A 22,515-nucleotide genomic window follows, 5' to 3' on the forward strand; every position below is an offset into this window, starting at 1 on the left:
CAGTTTCCCGTCCTCTATAAAAGAGCAACAATATTATTTTTCTATAGCTGTGTTCCATACTTACATTTTATTTTTTTTTCCAACTGAATTATCCCCGATCTGTTTACTGAGCAATATATCCTATCCCAGCTGCCAGACATTTCTCAGAGCCACATCTTGCTATGTGGCCCCCTCTTTCTACTTCCATCCAATTCCCACTGACCATCTGGATCCCAAGAATGCAAAGAACCTGTCTTAGCCTGCCTTTACTCCTAACTTTGCTATTACATTCTGGGAAGAAAATGGCTAATGCTTTACACAAAAAAAAATCTTGATTATTACTTTATTATACAGGAAGAATTACAACAGGGCTTTTAAATTCAATGCCCATGTATTCAGAAGGCATCTCCTCTTCATGCATCTCTTTTACTCCACTATTCCCAAAATGGCAAGTCACTGGCACCACTAAATCAAGTAGCATCCTTACCTCACCTAAGTTGAGAAGCACAGAGATGGCCAGGGTGCCAGGGCACTGTTGATGGCAGGAATTCAAGAAAAATGAACAGAAAATTTTAAATACTCACTGGTCACAGGCTGCAGCTAATGCACAATATTTAACAACACAATGGCATGGCCCCTGCCAGTAATGTAAAAACAGAATGGATTAGAGCCAGAATGGCACAATCTGCCTGACTGACTCATGCCTGGCGTTCTATGCTGGAAGGGGTATTATCTACCCACAGTATGCCGTACCCTTCAGCTAGCCTCCAAATAAAATTCATTAAAGTAAAAAAAAAAAAAAAAAAAAAAAGTGTGTCGGGGGGGGGAGGCAGGGAGGTGATCCCATATAACAGTTAAAAGCAGTAACACTTTGTGCAGTATAACAAAGATACTACTTGGGAAAAGCTCAGAAGCTTCTGGATTTCATTACAAACTGTGGAGTTTGATCTCGACTAGGAAAACAGATTGACTTTGCTTTGTAGTATTTCATAACCTTTTATTGCACAACTAAAAACCCATTTTTTCCTCCCGTCTATAAACTCCTGGTTTGGGGTTTGGCTTTTCTGGTAGCTGTTTTATTTATGGACTTTTTAGCTCAGGGCATCCAACTCTTTCAGACTCTCCACCAGCTTTATTCATTTGCTTGTTATTCAAACATTAAAATTCCAACTACTATTTGCTTTCCTAAAAATACCAGTAGACCAGACTGGTGTAGCTTCTGACATACATTTGTGGAATGATGGTGCTCTTAGACACGCAGCCTCAGCTCCTTCCCTTAAAGACATCAGATGTATTATTTCAACAATTTGCTGACACAGTAGAGAACACATACACATATATGTATGTACATACGTGCACATGCACATACCCACAGATTAATCATATATTTCTGATCCGAACCAGTGTCTTGAGGCACTTGAATCCAGTTGTTGATGTCAACAGAAACTTTCTCTTCCTATTTTGTCTTGCAACAAAGAAGAAAAATTTCTCATGACATCACAGAGCAGAACATACTCTATATTTGATGCCATTGAGAATCTTTTGCTACTTTCTATTACCTCTGCATTAAAGTGCAGGCATTCTCAGTGACAGGATGACAGGAAATGTATGTTAATGGAGACAAAGCCACACACCATCCCTAATAAAATTCAAAACAAAAAGCAGAAAGAATTAGCAATCTGGAGGGATGATGGTAAAGGTCTAGTAAAACTTACCACTTTTTATTTCGGGGCGGCAGGGAGGGGAATGGGTAGTTAATAAAAAGTCATTTAAATTTGGAAATCCTACCCAAGGGCACTCTGACCTTTATCCAACTCCAGTTATTGTGCTAACACTTTTGTTGTGTGTGCAGTATTCAGAGAAACACTGACAAAAGGTACCAGAAAAGCTTTTACTTACAGGAATGCAGTGCAGCTTAATCTTTTTGTTTTTAAGGTGCAGTGATTTCAGCATCTAAAATGTAACTTCAGGCAGTCTGAAAAGAAACAGGTTAAAATCTCTTTCAGTTATAATTGGTATTTCAGATTTAATTAAAAATTAAACTTTCATAATGTTTCACCATCCAAAGCAATGCATTATCAGTCAAGCGTGGCTTTTTTTTTTTTTTTTTTTTTGTTAAAAGGAGCTCTTCCCAGAGTAGTATGCAATGAAGAAAGAGGGGGAAAAAAGGCAATTCAAAATAACAAAATATACCTCTGAATTAAAGGATCACAGAATAATATAGAAAGAAACCTCCTGCCCCTCAATTCCAACAATCCACCTTATAAAAATAAAACTAGGCATAACAATTAAGAAAGACAGAAAGACATCGCTACGTACAAATGACTGTAGAAAAAACCCCTGTTAATTTCATCAAAATGAGGACATTGTTAAGACCAGAATGTTCAAACCAAAAGAGGAAACATGGTTTTACATGATGCCAGCCAATTTTTTTTTTAATCAGTTCTACAGCATGTATCATTTTCCGACTGTTGCACAGAAAGGAAAAGATAGAAAAGCAAGTTTAAAAAGAGGAAATCTTCTGTTTGCCAAGGTATACCTGATGCAGAGCTCTTGGATAATTTTGCTAAGGGATACAAAAGAACTGATGTGGCTGTGAATTTATTATGAAAAATAAATGTCATTTTACTGGGCAAAACAGCAGATTAAGAAATGGTGGCTGTAGACAGTCAGAGTGCTTGAATAGATGCAAAATAAAATTAGAATAAATGTAAAATAAATATATATGTATTTTTCAAGATACAGTTGGAATGACATTAAAATTCCAGGGGTTAGGCCATTAGTATGAGCTTAAATCTTATGGAAACACTTAAAAACCTATGGTTCTTCTTCTAACCATACATAAAAACTCTAACAACAAGAAAAAAAGAGAACACCCCAAAATAATAAATTACCATTTTGTGATAAATTATCAGCATTTGGGTTCAAGATAATAAAACTGTTTTTTTTTTTCCCACAGAAGAAAGCACAAAGACGCATAATTTGAACAAAATTATTTGGTCAAAAAAATCCAGTAAAACTTACAAAATTTACTCATTCACAGAATTAACCCCTTTGTTAGCAGAATACTGATAAGGACCCAAGCTATAAACTTGGAGCTGAATTCACCTCCCAATTATGAACATCCAGAGGTTTAGTGTCATACAAAACTGACATTTGACGTTACACCTGTCATCAATGTATGGATCTGTCCCAGTCATTATTATTATTATTATATAACCCTCCTCTACTTTGTGTCTAAATTATTTGAGAGATTTTTCATTTTTTGTGGGGTGGGCAGGGTATTTTAAAGTAATTTTTTGTCAAATCATTCGAGCCCTATAAAAAGCAAGATTTTTACACTCTTGTATACATCAAATACATATACAAATGATGCTGGTGCAAACATGCATACATATTCACATATAAGTGAGTGACATGACTTATTGTAAGACTTTGTATACTTCTTTTCAACACCAGTAACTTGGTAGAAACTGTGCTGGTGGATGGAGGACCAAACACCATTAAAACAGAAAAAAGGGAATCCACATATTGGTATAGTACAGCAACAGTCTCCCCAGATAACCTTGCTACCAAGCCTTTATGAAAGCACACAACATGACAACAACCTGCATTGACCAAATCTCATTGTATTTTGTGAACATTCATAATTCAGTTTCATGACTTTCATAGCAGCATGGATAAATCCAGTTCTAGAGATGTGTAAACTGAGGCACAGGACAATTAAGTGCCTGGTCATGTAGAATCAATGGCAGAACTGTGATAAGAAGTCTTGACTGTACTCCTGTCCTTACACCACAAAACGGGTAAGATATGCCTAGCACCAATGTAGAAATCAGTCAAAATGGTGAATATGCCAGACCTAGCCAGCAGAGCAAGCTGCCAAGTTCTGTTACCAATTCTCTCTCCCAAGCCCCCAACTCCTCTCTAATCTCTTGAAGACTGTATTGCTGGCTTTCTGCCAGGGAAAAAGGATGGGGCAGTGATGTGTGAAACCAGAAGCTTTCTTTAAATGCATGCAACTTAAAAAAAAATATATAGATTGTGACTGAGAAAACAAAGATCTTTCTCTGAGGGTGAAATACAAGGACTATGCAATGCTGAAATCCTATGCTGATGGTCTTAACTTTTGCTGGTCCTCTTCACCAAGGAGACCTTTATGCTCTATTTGTTGTTTCTGAAGCAGTGTTCTTCCCTTTTTCTAAGAATATCCCAACTTCCAAAGGTTGCCTCCTGCAACCTGCCTGGTCCCTGCCTAAGGGCTGATTTTTAACATAATCAGATTTTATTCCCCAGTGTCTTTCCAATAGCAAATTCCTACCTCATATAGGATCCCAGCCCCACATTCATTCTTCTAGGAGGAAAGAGAAGGGGGGAAAAAAAAAAAAAATCAAAAAAAAAAAATCAAATAATTGTCCGTTGCTACTCTGCAAAATAGGGTGTGCTGCAATTGGGGGAAAGGACCTTCTATCCCCAAAGCAGCTCAAGTCTCTGACATGAGCATATTAAGCCCAAGATCTAACAATGCAAAAAAAAATTAATTGCCAGCATGAAGAATTTGCACAAAATAGCCATAGTTAACAAAGAAAACTTGACATATAACAAATACAGCCAGCAAATTGTGAAGGGTAATTCTAGCTACATCACTTGGCCAAGAAACTGGATCAAAAACTACTGAAAATATGGCAAGGATGAGAGGAACAATATAATCTTTTCTTTCTTTTTCCTTTTTTTTTTTTTGTTTTGTTAAATAACTCTGTCCACCAAAGGGGCTCTATTCACCTTACACAGACTCTTCATACCTTATAGCATGAGTATATTTATCTACATTTTACAGATAGAGGAAACTAACACAGAGTGGGGACATTATTTACACAAGGCAAGTCTGTGTCTCAGCTGGGAAAAGAAGCAAGATATGTTTTATTTAACCACAAAACTAGTCTTCCTCATCTGAAGACAGCATGATAAGCAATTTGGGGCAAGACAGAGTTGTCTTAGCTACACACTTTGCATGAATCCCCTTGTGCCTATCAGGCACACTATTCACACAAGGCTGGTGAGGTTCTGTTCACAGACAGCCCAGGGAGTTAAAAACACAGGAATAAGGAGGGCAGGACTGAGGCACTTCAGTTGAGTTTTAAAAGCTTTAGGTTCCAATAAATGTTTGAAGTATAAAGCTCAGACATAAGCACATTCTACCTCCTCTTTGGTCACTCCTATGTCCCATCAAGATGTGGAACCCAGAACTGAAGTAGCAAGGCTGTTGCAGAATGCCTGAAACACATTTGCTAGGGACAGACCTGACACATAAACCGGCTGAAGTGATCAGAAACTGATTTAAACCTGTAACAGAATAGATGTTCAGTGCACATAAACCAGTTTGAAACTGGTTGGAGATAAACCTGACTGAATGTCGTATCAGACTTAACTGATCTGGCTCAAATCAGTTTATGAAACGTCTGTCCCAGACCTCTTGCTGGTTTAAATTAAGTCAGATTCCCCCAGCATGCTCTGGGCTGGGCAAGGCTGTCTGTTCCACAGCAGGGCTGGCTCCTCCCCTCTGCTCCCTGGCTACACAGCAGTGTCTGCCTGTTCTCCGCCCCTCCTCCCCACTCTCTGCTAAGAAGGCATTCCCCTGCCCCTCACAGACACCTCAGCATTAACTAGCAGATGACAAACTGGCTATCTCCACACTGTGGCACATGGGACAAAGGCAGAATCAACAGGTACCTGGTAATGTCCCTCTTTTTCTTAATGGGGTGATAAACACCAAGTTAGAAGTGATAAACATCCCCTGCTGGGCTGTTCCAGAGCAGGGGGAGGGAAGGGAGCCCCTCCCTAATCACAGCATTCTGCCAGGGCCTGGCCACACCCCCCCTCAGCTCAGCCTGTGGAAGGGAAGGGGGGGCTGCTCTAGTGCTCCCCAGATTCTAGCCTGAGCCACTGCAGACATGTGCCTGCATTTCCAGGGATGTCTGTCTGGTCACAAAACTGATTTAGACTACCCAGGTTAGACTAACCTGCAAAGATTGAATCAATTCAGGCTCAGGCTTTTTGAATGTCTATCCCTGGCCATTGACAGAAAAGCATGGTGGAAGCTCTGTACACCTATCTCTGCAATGCCTGGCTCAAATCAATGCTTCATTGTCCTTCACTTTCATGAGAACTAAGTTCACTAAATTTAAAAAAATAAAATAAAATCATTTGCTGTCAAAAATGCAGATTTCAGCTCTCTGCAACCTGTCTCTTGGTTGAAGAGATGCCTTGAGTCTCAAAGGGTTTGATTCTCTTTGAACATGCAGAGTCAAATGCAGTAGGTTAATCAGGACCATTTATAGTATTTGATCAATGATTTTTTGAAAACTTGTTTCCTGAATAACAATATGTGATTTAGTGTTGTGGTCAAAGCAGTGCATCACCTCAGATTCCTATGGAATTCATACACTAACAATTTAAAACAACAGTCAAGTAATCATCTTTAATACACTAACTCCTACTGGTTGTCTCATTTCTGGCAAAGGCAGTAGGTCTTGTTGATCCCTGATGATAGGGCTCTTGGTGCAGCTGTTTACACTATGCAGCTGAAATTCACATAAGGCCAAACACTGAGGTCTTCACTCCTGACTCAGGTAAAAACTCACTTTTTCATTGAGAGAGTTCTGCTCAGCAACTATCTGAAGACTATTAATTTCAAGGGGGCTTCACAAAGGCAAAATAATCCCTATACCTGGACCCAATAAATGGATTTTGGATGTGGCCCAGAATAAATTTTCCTGTCTTTTGGACTTTGAAGACATAACAGTACAATTGGATGTGTGACCTCAGACATGTCAGTTAAAGGCTACGTCTACAGAATAAACCTGATGTGTCCCATAGCAGTGCCCTCAAGCATGCTATCCTACTCAGGACTGTCAGAGCAAAATTTTGATTAGATGCTGCCAACACAGAAGATTGAGACTGACAAGCATATTGGACTCTGTGAGTGGAAAGTTCCAAGGCTCACCCAGCCCTTGCCCCCTGGGTGACCTGTGGACCTGTCAATCATTGTTGACCTACTTTCCCCACAGAGGCATGCTCAGATTGTGTCAGCTTCTGACTGAGAGCATGCTCAGTCAGAACCTGACATGAGGTAATCTGACTAGAAATTTCTCTGCGGGGAGCGTTCTGATTGGCCACTAAATTCAGATAAAAGTTCAGTGAGCCTCTCCCTTGGGGGGAGATCGCGTTAGCTGGAGACAGAGGCTGGTGCTCCAGGGACTGTCTCTCAGTCAGGCCCTTAGGCCTATTGATCTCCTCCCTCGATTTGGCACTCTGTGTCCTTAACTGATAGTGATTGCAGCTTTGATTATTTGGCTTTCGATTGACTTCTCACCATCCTTGACTACGATTTGGATTCTCCTTATACTGACGATTCTCCGGTTATTGGACTGTTTTCGCTTTGGCCTTGACTTCGCCTCCGGATCACCCTCGGTACCTCGACGTGACTCTACTTACCTGGCTTTCGACTTCGGCTTTCATCATCGACCATCCGTTTGTCCATTGGACTGGTGTCACGACCCCAGTTATTGACCTACGTGTTACAGTTCTGTTTGTCTGTTTACCCTGTTTATGAGCTGTTGACCAGCCCTGGGACTTATCCGACAGGCTTGCCCTGTCGGGGAACCTCATGGGCCAACAGACCCCTTCGTTGTTCTCTGTTGTTAATACTGTAACTGAAGACATTGCTGCCTACGCCTAAAGCGTAAGTTAAATAAATTCATCTTTGTTCAAATCCACTACAGGTCCATATCTCCTGACTCCACACCAATAATCCCACCTGTCCGTATCCGATTGCCACCCCGGCCCACTGTGACCTTGGGGCCGGATTCATTCTGTTCAGTTTACCCCGACAAGGATGAGTTACCATGCAAACCAGAAGCATTGCCAATGCTATTAACCCACATGTTGCACTGTGTGGATCCAGTTGGGGAGGTAGCTCACCATGCCTAAGGGCACCACCACAATCCATGGTAAGTGTATCATTTAAATATGGCCCTAGGCTTAGGACCCTGCCTAGAAAACAGGAAAGCAGCATTTCTCATCCTCACAGGAAAATAGTGAAAACATACCCTCCAAAAAGATACCAGCAGCAACAGCAAAGTAGCACAGGTATCACAGAGCCATACAAGTAGATGGAAAGTTAAGTCAATAGGCAGACGAAGACCAAGGAATATCAACCTTAGCTGGAATCTCTTCAGATGCCTGATGAGTGCAAACACCTTCTGCTTGGTTGAGGCTTGCAATGTTTCAGTGGGACTTAAATATGTACTTAACATTATGCATGTGCTTGCAGATTCTGCCTGAATAGGGATGCATTCCTCAATTGGGACTTTGTCTACAATTCAAAAAAACCCATAGAAGTCTTTCCTGTAGCTCCCCCTTCCAAGTCACAGCCACTTGGGTGAGGTATCTTTGGAGGCGATATCTGTGGAGATATAGTTGGAGGGCATTCTTCTTTTGGTGTCCCTGATGAGTTTCATCAAAAGTCCGTTGTGCAGACTCAGGATATGATTTTTTTCCTAAAGATCCAAGCTCTGCCAAATCAAAATCAAATCTCCCCCCACCAATGCCATGCACTATTTCCATGCTGAATTTAACCTTTCAAATCTTACAGCTCTTTCAACTGGATGTATACACTATTGCTAATGCATACATACATGCACACTTCAATCAGGGAAAGGGGATATTTTCCCCTACCCGCCTTGTATCTCTAAGTGGCTGAACTATTTTTATTCAGACTTCAAAAGGCCATTTCTGGGCCGAGACAGAACACTGAAAACAGCAGGCTAGAATGAAAATTTAGACAAAACTAATGACTGTGGTCACTTGCAGGGTCTGTTGCAATAGCAATGTCAGGTCCCAACTGCCTGCAATTCTCGGGTACTCCCAGCACCATGGTCCACCCACCTTGGTTATTCATAATGCTGAGATTCTGAAGCAAGAAGCCCTTCAGTAACCCAGCTGTTAATGAACAATAGTAGCAGCACTTTTCAATCTGCTGAAGAGTAAATCTCTTCAGAACTGTAGGCAAGCCCTGGCCTGGAATCTGGAAGTGCTCTGTAACTATTCCTCATGCTGATGCTGAGGTGGGACCAGCATTCATCTCTGTGCCTCTTGAAGCTTCCCTCCTACGCAGGGGTGATGATGACAATCAAGTTGGCTGCTGAAAATCATGATATTCCCTATTCCAACTGTTTTCTTGCACAAGCTGTCCCTAGATCCTGTTTATGTTCCCAAGGAACAGGAACAGTGACAGCATGCAGCTTTTTCAAGGCCTTGCCCAAACAATTCTTTCAGTAAAGATCAAATTTTCTGTGAAGGCAGCTCGGAAGCTGACATTCTCTGAGCATCTCTTGAAATGCAGCTTGAGAACTCCTGCTTATGCCCTTAACAAGTCACTATGGTACATAAGCCTTTCTTTGGTTCTTTTCAAGGTTGATAATGCTTTGATCTTCACAGCCCTAATGCTCCTGTTGAATGATATCATCTCCCTTGGCTCAAATTATCTTTAGTGCATAAAATAATAATACCTGTTAAGAAGCAGGCTGTATCATATAGTCACAGTAGCACCTTCATATTCATTCCAGTTTAAAAAGAGAAACTTACATCAATAACTGTTTCAGTCTGATGGGTGTTTCAGTGGACTGACAAACTGGGCTGACGAAGGAAATATAGCGGATATAATTTGTTTGGATTTTAGCGAGACCTCTGACACAGTACCACACAGGAAGCTCATAGTGACTTGAGAATTATAGTCTGGATAATAATACAATAAGGTGGACAAAAATGGTCTGACAGATAAGAAGCAATGAGTTATTAATCAATGGTATTAGATGAGAACAGAGGATGGAATCTACTTGGATGCCACAGCAGAATGTATGATGACCATTATTATTAAATAGTCCACTGAAGCCTGGGAACAGAATTTAAATTTTGAGGGTAATCAACCCAGTAGCTGGCTCAAAGCTAAGAATGATACCAAGAATAGAATCAAAATATAGAGACCAGGATAACTGAGATGTGTTTGGGCCAGAAAGGGATAGTATTTCATGCAAATAAAAGGTAAAAATCTAAATTAAATGCAAATTCCTGGTATAAATATCCAAAAATTCAAAGTTTAGGATCCCACAAAGAAACTCTGGCCTTTCTGTATGAACTTCCAAGTGTTTTCATGAAGTGACCAGACAGCATTCCAATGTACTACTCTTTAAACAAGAGAATAAAGCTGTCAGACACTCTGCCTTGCAAATGAGACCAGCAGCTGAAGTCCTGATCACTCATGGCCACTCAAGGGCCCCGGGCATTTTTTCTATGAGTAGGGGTATTATCCTGGAGTCACAGCCAAATTTCATTTCAAGTTATTACATTCAGCCTCCTTAGTTCTCCTACAGCTCCATAAGGGCTCCACTTCTCCACTTCCCGTCCCAAACCAGAGAATAGTGTGCTTGGCTGTTTTCTGTGCACTGTTGTTCTGTGCACTGCTGTTTTCTGCCATGAAAGGCTGCATGCTCTTTCATACTCCATAGGGGCAGAACTGGAGCAGGTACAATGGCCCATTTCTATCCTCCTTTCAGACCATGCTGTGGAAGCAAAAGCTAGGGACATTTTTAAGGCCCTAAAGCAAGTAGGAATCCACCACACAGCTCTTCTGGCATGTCCCCTCCCTCTCATTCCCCACTTCCCCACGCCTACTGCTGCCAATGTCCCAGCTGCCCCAGAGGGCCCCATTCCTGGCCCAGGAGCACGCACAGGGTGAAGAGGACCCACCCTCCACTGCCACTGTCCCTGGCTAAGCCCAGCTCCCTGCACAGCACAGCTGAAGAAATGCAGGAGTGGCTCTGGAGCTCCCCCTTTCCCTGAGGTATCCAGAGAGAATAAGGCAAGCAGCAGCAGCCAGGGAAGAGAAGCAGGGAGTGAGAGGAGAGGGGAGCAGAGTCCTCTGAGCACAGAGGACAAGGAAAGTGGTGCTGAGAGGGTGGGGGGAAGGGTGCTTACCTAATTCAAAGACTTAAAGATCTCCTTGGCTATTGTGATGGCCTTTTGTACAAACATTCTAGACAGAAGAAAGAGGTGACAGAGCCCCAGTGGATAAAAATTGCCTGCAAGTGATCTGGACATTTGAGAGATGGAGCTGCCAGCAGTATTTGCCACGCCAAAAGGACAGAATTCTGGGTGGGGACTGGACCACCTGTATACCAGTCAGCACTATTGATAATGTTTGCTATTCTTTCATACAGGTGGTATTGTATCAAGGGGTGCTTTTTGCTGGGCGTGCCTACACATGCATTTACACTGGCTTAAATTCACTTTGCAGTAGGCCAGAATAGGCTGGCATCTTCATGTGCAGACAATCTGGGACTAAATTTAGTCCCAGGTCAGAGCAGCCTGCCACATGCCCCTGTGGCCACCGTGGGAGCACTAGCCTCTGGCATCACACCTGCCTGCTGCCAGCTATCAGCATTTGGGACTAATTTTAGACCGAAGTTGAAGCCAGGAGAGGTAGCCAGCCAGCAGCTCTGAAGCTGGGCTCAGGCTGACCCCTAATGGCTGGACAGACCCACCAGGGAGGGCCCCTGGGTTACTGCACAGTAATGCATCTATATGTGCATTACTACGCATTAACTAATCGGGTGTAAATTTGATACCTGCATGCTGTCAGCATAAGTTGCCATATTTTATGTGCAGTATGGGCATGTACGTGTAGATGCATGCCCATACTGCGCTGTAATTTCAGTTACTGCCCAGTAATGTGCAGGTGTAGACATATCCACTGAGTCTTTCACAATGCCCAATGTATATTTACATACATGTAATAGTCATCACTACATCTGCATGGAGCAGTGTTTCCCAAACTTTTGATACTCAGGGTACACTTTTTTTTTCTGGATTAAAATTGGCAGCACACTTCACTGTTATACCCCAAAAGGTGCATGTATATGTGTGTGTAGCCTTTAACTACCTGAAGGGTGGTTACAAACAGGATGGAGCTAGACTGTTCTCAGTGGTGACAGAAGACAGAACAAGAAGCAATGGTTTCAAGTTGCAGTAAGGGAAGTTTAGGTCAGATAATAGGAAGAACTTTCTCACTAGGAGGACAGTAAAACACTGGAACCCAGAGAGGTGGTGGAAGCTCCATCCTTGGAGGTTTTTAAGGCCTGGCTCAATAAAGTTCTGGCTGGGATGACCTAGTTGGGGCTAGATGACCTCCTGAGGTCTCTTCCAACCCTAATTTTCTATGATTCCATGATACAAACACACATATTTTCAGAATACATAAACATATACCATTCCCCTGTCAGAGAAAACCATACCAGTGCTGAGATGTACTGATAAAAAAACCCCACCTCCATAACTTTTCTGAATTTTGTGGCACCCCAGTTGAAAATCCCTGAGATAAATCTCAATTCAGAAAAAGGTATGGAGGAGGGACTTGAGGATAAAAAATTAAAGAATCACTGATTTAGCTGGTGCCACTCCAGGGCAGTGCAAGCAGGACCTCACACTACTGTGCCCTGCTCTTTCCACTGTCTGCCCCCTCCTCACTCCTTCAGGGGTAAGAGCAGCAGCCACAATCTACTGCTACCAATGTCTCTGGCTGCCCCAGAAGTAGGGGGAGCTCCAAAAATATTCCTGCCTCTCTGCAGCCTACCTAAAGCTGCTTCTTCAGGGTGTCACACACCAGTGACCACCCCTGAGGTCCCTCCTCCAGCCCCAGGAGCATGGGAGTGGAGGGGATGAGCAGGGTTGCAAAGTGCATCTCCAACTTGGCATCTGCCTGCCCACCCACTCGCAGCAGAGCAAGCTACTCAGAGGAAGCTACTCGGAGGAAGCGGAAGCAGGGAGGTAACAAAGGAGCTGCCTGTAGGTGGGGAAAGTCATGGGAAGGCAGTGGAAATGGCAGCAGTATCCAGAGGGGTAGGCACATACACCACTGGAGTGGCTGAGGCAGGCACACAGTGCGGGACAGGGACAAGACCTTTTGCCTCTTCATACAGGGGGATCTCGTGGCACACTAACGTCATTCTCTTGACAGATCAGTGTAGTTTCATAGTTTCATAGTAGCTAGAGTCGGAAGGGACCTAGGTAGATCATCTAGTCCGACCCCCTGCCTTGGCAGGAAAGAGCACCGGGGTCAGATGACCCCGGCAAGGTGCTCATCTAACTTCCTTTTAAAAATCCCCAGGCTAGGAGCCTGCACCACTTCCCCTGGAAGCTGGTTCCAGACCCTAGCCGCCCTGACTGTGAAGTAGCGCCTCCTAATATCTAATCTAAACTTACCCTCCGCCAGCTTGTGACCGTTATTCCTGGTCACTCCTGGCAGCGCACGGGGGAACAGGGACTCCCCCAATACCTGCTGATCCCCCCTGACCAGTTTGTAGCAGGCCACAAGGTCCCCCCTTAACCTTCTCTTGTGGAGGCTAAACAGGTTCAGGTCCCGTAGCCTCTCCTCATAAGGCCTGCCCTGCTGACCCCTGATCATACGAGTGGCCCTCCTCTGAACTCTTTCCATATCATCCACGTCCCTCTTGAAGTGTGGCGCCCAGAACTGGACGCAGTACTCCAGCTGCGGCCTGACCAGTGCCGCATAGAGGGGGAGGATCACCTCCCTGGACCTGCTCGAGATGCATCTGTGGATGCATGTCAGGGTACGGTTGGCCTTCTTGACTGCCTCCCCACACTGCCGGCCCATGTTCATCGTGGAGTCAATGACGACTCCAAGATCCTTTTCCGTCTCCGTGCTGGCAAGAGGGGAGTTCCCCAACCTGTAAGTGTGGTGCCGGTTCTTCCTCCCCATGTGCAACACCTTGCACTTATCAGTGTTAAACCCCATCCTATTCTAATCCGCCCACCGTTGCAACCTGTCAAGCTCAGCTTGTAGCCTATTGCACCCTTCTAGTGCACCCACATCCCCCCCACATCTTAGTGTCATCAGCAAACTTGAACAGGGTGCTTTCTACCCCCTCATCCAAGTCACTGATGAAGATGTTGAACAGTGCAGGCCCGAGGACCGAGCCCTGCGGAACCCCACTGCCCACGTCCTTCCAGGTCGAGAAGAACCCATCCGCTACCACCCTCTGGGTGCGGCCTTCCAACCAGCTGGCGACCCATATGACCGTGTGGGCATCGACACCACAGTCTCCCAGCTTTTTGATGAGGACAGGGTGAGAGACAGTGTCGAAAGCCTTCCGGAAGTCCAGAAAGACTACATCCACAGCAACCCCTGCGTCTAATGATTTGGTGACCTGATCGTAAAAGGCCACCAGGTTGGTCTGACAAGACCTGCCACTGATGAACCCATGTTGGTTGCCCCTGAGCATGCATTGCCCCGCAAGGCCCTCCTGGATGTGTGCCAGGAGAATTTTTTCAAAGATCTTACCCGGGATTGAGGTAAGACTAACTGGCCTGTAATTTCCTGGGTCCTCTTTTTTTCCCTTTTTGAAGATAGGGACCACATTGGCCCTCTTCCAGTCCTCCGGCACCTCACCAGAGCCCCACGGGTGGTCATAGAGCCGCGCCAGGGGTCCCGCAATGACCTCGGCCAGTGCCTGTAGAACCCTAGGGTGAAGATCGTCCGGACCAGCGGACTTGAACACGTCCAGCCTCTCCAGAAGTACCCTAACTAACTCCTCGCTAACCCTTGGCCCAGGCGTGTCTCTCCCGGGGCCCGAGGGGGGGCCCAGCAGGGAGGTGGCTGAACTGGTCCCTACTTAGGAAGACAGAGGCAAAGAAATCATTAAATATGTTAGCTTTGTCATCTGGCGTGATGACTAAGTTGCCCATCGTGTCCTGCAGGGGCCCCACATTACCCGGGACCCTCTTTTTACCCCCTATGTATTTGAAGAAGGACTTCTTATTGTCCTTAATCCGGGAAGCTAGTCCTATCTCCATCTCTGCCTTGGCCCTCCTGACTGCCCCCGTACATCCTCGGGCGACTGTAACATAGTCCTTCTTGGTGATGACCCCATCTCTCCATTGGGTGTATGCCTCCCTTTTAGCAAGGAGACATTCCCGGAAGCACACCTTTTAGCAACCACTGGCATAAAGAGTACCCCTTCTTTCTCCCATCCCCTGCAAAGCTGTGCTTTTCAGAGGCCCATCTGACTCTTAATGTCTGTGAAACAGCAAGATCTTGGCGGAAACGTGCTACTGAAATATTACTGCTGTGTAAAAATTACAGTCTTACAACGCATGTAATTTCAAAGGGTGTTTTGTAGTTAAAGGGATCATTTTAATTTTCAATTTTAAATACTCAATCCAAAGATTCACAGAACAAATGTGGAACAATCAAAAAAATGTAAGATTTATTTGATTTACCTACCTACCAATACAAGAATACACACCTCCAGCAGCAGCATCTAACGGTCCATTCAGTTTATCTTTAAAGTATTCCAAAAAGAGAGACCACTTTGCTCTAAACCTCTAAAACAACTCACGTTGAACAAGCAGATTCTGGTTGAAAAATCAGCTTAAATTTTCCCATCCTTAATTTCATTTTTGCCTTATCCCCTAGTAAACCTGTACTAACATTTTTTTCCCTTTTAATTGAATTTCCTTTGTTTTTACAAACATGTATGATCATGGCCAAGTTCATTTTTTCAACTTCCAAAAAATGCCTCAGAACTCAGGACAAACATGGAAAAGAGTCAAGTCAAACATAAGTGTAACAAAATATGCTTAGGGAAAAATAATATACAGGGCATATATTAAGTAAGACTTGCTATCTAGGAAAGAGTTATGATAAAGAAAGAACATAGGGAGTATCTACTGATAAAATGAACAAGAATTCTTAGTGCAATGCCATGAGGGAAAAAAAGTATGGTATTCTGGGATTAAACAGAGGTTAAGGAGGTTGTATTACCATTTCACAATGGTTTGGTATGACCACCAGAGAAATACAGCGATAATCTCCAGACTTCCAAAATTATATCACCTGGATATAAAGGGTTCAAAGATTAAATGAAATTTTAGCATTGTGATAGCAATTGCAAAAACTAGATTTGCTAGTTTAAAAAGATACATGGGAAATCCAAAAGTTCTTACTCCATACTAGGTCAGAACTCCCTCTGAAATCAAAGATCAGAGCTACAGTTTATTAATGCCAATGGCAGTATTTCCACTAACTTTCATGGGTTTTGGGGTCACGCTGGGAGAGAGGATCTGAGGAATTTTCCCTGGAAAAGGGAACATGCTAAGTTTTAACTTAAAAAGGCAATACTTTGGAAAGCTGTATTCAGACCAGAAAAAAACAGGTGTAACTTCACTGAAGTCACTGAAGTTCTACCCAGTTAAACATGGTTTGAATTTAGTTCTACTATGGGCAGAAACACAAATCAGATATATACTTTTAGCTTGGGCATATTTTATAGTCTTTTTCCAGTAGACCATTAATGTAGAGTGTGAGGCCAATTTCATCTTGCACAATAGAGAAAACCATGCCCAGAAGGTTAGCATCGTTCCACTTTATGTAACTGCAGTAGTAAAGCTCAGGACTTGAGGAGGATGTGGAATCCAAACAGTATCTTCTTGCATGAGGGGACTGAAACTTGGTCTTAGAGTGACCTTGTTAGCAGAAAAGGCACTTTCCTATCTCTCATACATCTTTTTGGGTGAGCTTTCCAAAGAAATTGATAGGAACTAGCTTTCAGATCCTCTTGACTGCCTTGTAACTCTGATCTCAACCTTAAAAACCACCATAACAACAAGGAACCTGAGTGTTTTTTCCCCAGTAAATTCCACACCTACAGAGATAATAACTCTTTACAAATTAGAAATTAGCCTATAAGTGGTAAAACTCTAGACCACATTCTGAACTTCCTAAAAGTTTAGGGCAGTTTAACTCTGTTTTGGACTGGATCCAGATCTATTCTAAATTTCTCAAAGAAAAGAATGCAGAACCAAGAAAATAGCAGGCAAGCTTTCATACTGATGATTGGCTGTATTAGAAGAGGGAATAACAGTAGAGTTGGAGGAAGGATCAATCTAATTAAAACACGAATGAAGGGGGAAAAAAACCCTTTTGACTGACAAACATCTCTTAGATCAGCTAATCAGGTAACAGCATAATCAGTAGATTTACTTAAGAATCAATTAATAGGTTTACAGAAAGAGTAAAATGGGGCCATTCTAGCTGGAGGCAGAGAAGCTGAAATACTTAAATGCCTTGGCAAGACTCAAACTAGAGCACTCAACACTGCTAAACTGATCACAGACAAACAAGTCCTGCAAGTTTTCCAGGAACTTTGGCCCAAATTCTCAACTGCATCAAACTGTAGCCACATTTATACCTCTGCAGCATTTACCCTCACTCTGATCAGGTGTTATAACTGGAGGAAGGAAGTCAAGCAAGATTTCTAGCCAGCATCTCTGCTGATCCCAAAGCTTTGTTCAACAGTAACAAGTGCTGAGCCTGAACTTCACTTTGGCCCCATTTGCACTCCAGAACAAAGCTAACTTAATAAAGGAATGTACTGGAGAGATGAGGAGATGCATTTAACCTGTTCCATACTCTGTATTTAAACAAAACAAGCCAGGACCATGTTCAGTGAACCTGGCACAGAATTCTGGAAGTTGTAACAAAACTACACTTCAAAAAAAAAAAAAAGAGAGAGAAAGGAAAAAAAAAGAAAAGCACTTACAGTGGTATAGAAGCTGAGTCAGGAACTACAAGACCATATGCTAAAAATCTTTCAGAATGATTTGTGGCAGGAGAAGGAGAGTTGAGGTCCATGCACAGTAACTAGATTTCTAAATAAAATAATGAACTCAGTCATTTTCACGTCTTTTCCAAAATACCAGAAGTGATTAGAACACATTATGGACTAGTCATTTGCCAAGTTTCATGTTTGAAATCAAAGCTGCTTCTGAATTTCGTGAACAACAAAAAAAGCATTTTAAAACTGGTAACCTTCAGTCAGGGGGCTATAAGCTAATACCAGCCAACCTGATTTTTGGAACTTTCCTGAACTTAAATTTGTGTGCTATCAGCAAGCAGAGAGCAAATATTTAAGGCCAGGGTGGAAAGGCAGTAAAGGTAATATGCACAGATAAAATATGAACAGCTACATATTGTAGGATCAAGATCTTTATTCAACTGAGGAGCACTGAGGGTAAAAACCACACATTAGCTGTTGATAATATCACCAAAACCTGAGACAACTATCATTTAGTTATGTTTTGGTGAACTGAGCCTTTTCATATAGAAAGAATATAATTTTACGTATATAGACTGTAATTTATATATTTAAAAAGTAAGCTATAGAACGAAATTGTGACTTCTTTGAGGGGGCAGAACTCAAGGAGTTTTCCCCTTTCCCTGCACCCCAAGTCAGGGGGCTGAGGACAAAAGCACCTCAAACTGGTAGGAATAAGGTGGGCAGAACAAGCTAGTGAGAAACTCTATAGCACCCTTTACAACTAGCTCACTCTGGGACGGTATGGGTCAACACTTTCTCTGCCCCATCCTAAGGCTCTGAGACAAAATTTGGATCTGTCTTCTAATAAAAAGTACTCACAACATACTTGGCAGGAGACAAACTCCTGAAGCACAGACAGACATACAAGACCCTGCTCTAACTCACAGCACTTTACATTAAATGCCACGAGTTACAGAACCCCTCCCCCAACCCCAACCCAACAGACATTTGCCTTTTGGGTTGGGCGGGGAAATCAAGCCTGCCTGCAGGCATACAGCCAGAGGAGCGGCTCCTCTCCCCAGTTGAGGAGTGACCTCTCTCTCTTGTCCCACCTCCTTCCCAGCTCTGAGGCTGCCAGCAGGGGAGGGAGACAGAAGCCAGAAGCAGCGAACTTCTAGCTGGGGTTTGCCCAGCCTGAGATGGAGGGAGCTCGAATCCACTGCTCCCCACCTCCAGTTTAAGTTGGGCAAACCCCAGCTGGCACTTCGCTCCTCCTCCCTTCCTGGTGACAGCCCCAAAGGCAGGCTTGGCTGCATCAGCCCAGCCCCAATCACAAGACAAATTGAGCCTACGGAACAAGTTCCCTAAGGCACTCTCAAGAACAGCACCTTCAAGTGATGCCTCATTTGAGAAGGGTTAATTTTTCATGAAATTGGCCACTTTAAAAGTGCTCTTAAGCTAAGCAGGTGTCACAGCATGGCTGTAGAATGCTTTCAGGGACCTGATTGTGCAAAAAAATGTAACTTCTGTCTGCACCCCCCATGTTAACCCCTTGAATTTGATATTCCACACATTTGGAGCTGCCTCTAAGAAAGAAAGGCAGGAGTGAGAGAAAGAGACAAAATGTAATGTTAGGTAATCAGATGTCTAATCCAAGTCTCGGCATCACCTTAAAAGAAGAAAAATAGGACTCTCAATCATTATATACATCTATTGTCTTATTACATAACTGGATTTAAATTAATAAACATAATCCATAAGAGTACTTCTATATAAAATAAAACAATAATAATTTATAGTTACTTGACCAAAACATGCTTTCAAATTTTACTAAGGTCAATTAGGTACAATAACAGGGTAGAAATTGGTCAAGTGTATTCAGAGTCTTTGCTCCAAGAGTTCCAAAGGATTTTTATAAATGTATTCTCTAACAGATAACTGAAATAATGTGCAGGACAACTAAACAGCTTCCATTAATTATATCATTAGGAGATACAGGTACAGAGCCAAGAGATCCCAACTCCAAGTTCCTGTTCTAATGTGGCAGAACTAGCTAGTCATGGACACAAGAAACCTTGTCTCTCCTGCATGCTGAGGGACTCTACACCAACCTTACAGCTAGCTCACTCTAGGATAACATAGATCAACACTACTCTGCCTCATGCCAAAGCTCTGGGACAAAATTTGGATCTCCATCTCCCTCTCTCTTTATTCTCTTCTTCTGAACTACACATTGAGATATGCTGCTGCATTATGATATTAGCATGCTTATATTGTCAAATAATGACTTAGTCCCTTGGTTAGGCAATATAGGAAACGCCTATCTTCTGAACCACAAGTTCAACCCAAACCAACACCATAACTAGCTGACAGTTGTGCCACTGTCCTCACTTACTGGAAGTCCTCATTACAAAAAACAAGCCAGACTGTCAGGCCTCTGACCTTTGCAGGGACAAATATAAATCTCTCCAAATATTGTATTTAAAAAAAAAAAAAAGCTTCTTTCATTGGTGAACTCCAGGAAGAAAGTCGTTTCTCTTTGCTCTAAACCACATGCAGCCCAAAAGAAGAAAGTCTTACACAGTAAATGTGTACAGAACTATTTCCTACCTCTGCATGCCGTACAAAATCCCACTGTGTTAAGTAAGGTTCTACCAAGGCCACTTAAACATATTAGCCTATTATACTCTGCATTTCTTTATTGTTCTCAAAATGCTAATGAAATGTTCCAGTGCAGTGTTTATTCTGGAGTACTTTTGGAAAGCAATGCACTACCAATATTTCTCTTAAAGCAGCAGTTTTCAAACTGTGGCCCATGCACCATTGGTGGGGCACTTGCTAAAGGCCTGCAGAGAGCTGGCTGGTCACATGGCATTGGCTCATCTTATTTCCAGCTGCTAAATTGCATTAAAAAGGCTGCTGAAAATACATAAAAATACTTTACCTTTCTCTGTGAGAAATTGCTGTGGCTGTCAGAGAGGGCCTGGGCAACTGGAAATCTCAGCTGGAAGTGCACCACCTGATCACAAACAGGGGGGAGGAGGGTCCTTAGGAAAACCACCCTCACATCCAGATGTGGTCTCCATCATGGAAAACTTTAAGGATGCTGATCTTAAAGCTCCATAAACCTAGTCTACTGAGAAAGAGATGTCGGGAGTCCGAGTATAATACCAAACCCTCTTCAGAGGGACTACTTAGCTACATAAAAGGAGGGAGGTTTATCAAACACATCACTTTCAGAAGTCATTTCATATGTATTCTCCAAGCCTTTTGCACTTAGCTTAAAATGGGAACAGCTTGAAATATGAAAATGAGAAATCCTACAAAGATGAAGAGGTTATGCATCAGTAAAGTTAAGGTCTGTGACCATTTTTGTGTTTTCTGTGAAACACAGTACAAAAAAAAAAAAAAAAAAAAAGAGCTGAAATATGCTGTGGGAGAATATTTTTTTCCTTTTCAGAGTTTTTTTGTCAGTTTACACATACATGTACCTGTTACTCATGCTAGTCCCATTTTTCCTTTATTCCACATTAAATGCAGTGCCCCTACTCTTAACTGTTGAAAACTACCTGCCTCAGAAACAGCAATCACCACTTACATGATGATACAGACGCTACAGGAAGGAATCCTGTAGTATTTTAAGTTTTCCTTAAGAATAATTTCTCCCCCCCCACTCATTTTTGATCTTTGTCACATATATTGCCTCAACTGTGCTGTTTTCTCCAGAAGGGCGCTAAGGACAACAGGTGAGTTAATAGCACAAGGATGTCAGCAACACCTAATTTCTCAGTTAAAACTGGATTCACTGAGGACATGACTTGTATTCTTTTCACTGTTTAGAATGCTTGTGTCAATCTTTATTGAACTCTAATGTGTGAGTAATACCTGGGAGAAAAAAATCGCTCTCAAAGGATCATCACTTTGTTCAATTAAAAGGACACGGTAGTTCATTCTTCACATACAAGACTTCCATGGATTCCTCCAGCAAAACCAAGAAACAAACAAGCAAAAAACTTGGGGCACAAAATGAAGAGTGTTTTCTTACTGGCTATACTGAGTGCCATCAAAAACCCCCAGAAACTCTGAGGGGGACAAAACCAAAACACACACAACTCCAGAAACAATGAAAACATGACCAAAGTGGTTGTCCCACAGATAATGCCTTTGGTTATCTCAGTAATATCAGTACCATTAATGGAAGATTAAATGCTAAAGTAACGCACTGCTTGTTCAAAGCCAATGATAAGGGAATAGCCACAAAATGAGGCAATGAATTATAACTGAAGTGCTGCTCTTACAACCAAGTTCCACTGCTCTTAACAATGTCATGTCATGCCAAGCGGGCTATAAGTTATGAGGTAAATTCTGCTCCTCCTGGTGCACAACCTATGCAGAGGGGCTATGAAATGTCAGCAAATGGCATCCCACCACTTAAACAGAAACACAGACTGGCAAGCTACTGGGAAGTATTACAATGGACCCTAATAGGGGCAAAATTAAGTGAGCAGGGAAAACAAAATTCATGGAATACTGAATTGTTCAGCTTCAAGCCTGATGGGCTCCCCAGTCTCATCATGAGCTAAGCAATCAAAATCCAAACTCCATCGCAGGTAATCAGAATGCTTATGAGGCAGAACAATCAGAGAATCAAGAGCTATGAAGGAGGAGGCACTGTCAGGCAAGTGTCTGTTCTTCAGGCCTCAAGGAATCCAGTGAGGGATGCAAGATTTGGGTTACACACCTCTACAGTGCAACCCTTCCTTTTAAAAGAGGTCAGACAAGAAAGAAGATGGAGTGTCAGGGAAGTCTCTGGAGAACCTGTAATCAGACAGAGACATCCAAGGAACCACAAAGTCTATCACAG

The 22,515-nt window shown here is 42.7% G+C and overlaps 1 protein-coding gene across 1 annotated transcript in view; it reads right to left on the reverse strand.

Moving 5' to 3' along the window:
- ZBTB20 (zinc finger and BTB domain containing 20) overlaps positions 1-1,928 on the reverse strand; it is a 416,371-nt gene extending 414,443 nt beyond the window's left edge. Inside the window, exon 1 of the mRNA XM_090056540.1 lies at positions 1,879-1,928. The gene's annotated coding sequence lies outside the window, so the exon portion shown is untranslated. The remainder of the gene's footprint in view (positions 1-1,878) is intronic.
- Between the last annotated feature and the right edge of the window lie 20,587 nt (positions 1,929-22,515).

This window comes from Crocodylus siamensis, chromosome 1 (genome assembly GCF_052110815.1).
Source record: "Crocodylus siamensis isolate JL-2025a chromosome 1, ASM5211081v1, whole genome shotgun sequence".
Taxonomy (NCBI): domain Eukaryota; kingdom Metazoa; phylum Chordata; order Crocodylia; family Crocodylidae; genus Crocodylus; species Crocodylus siamensis.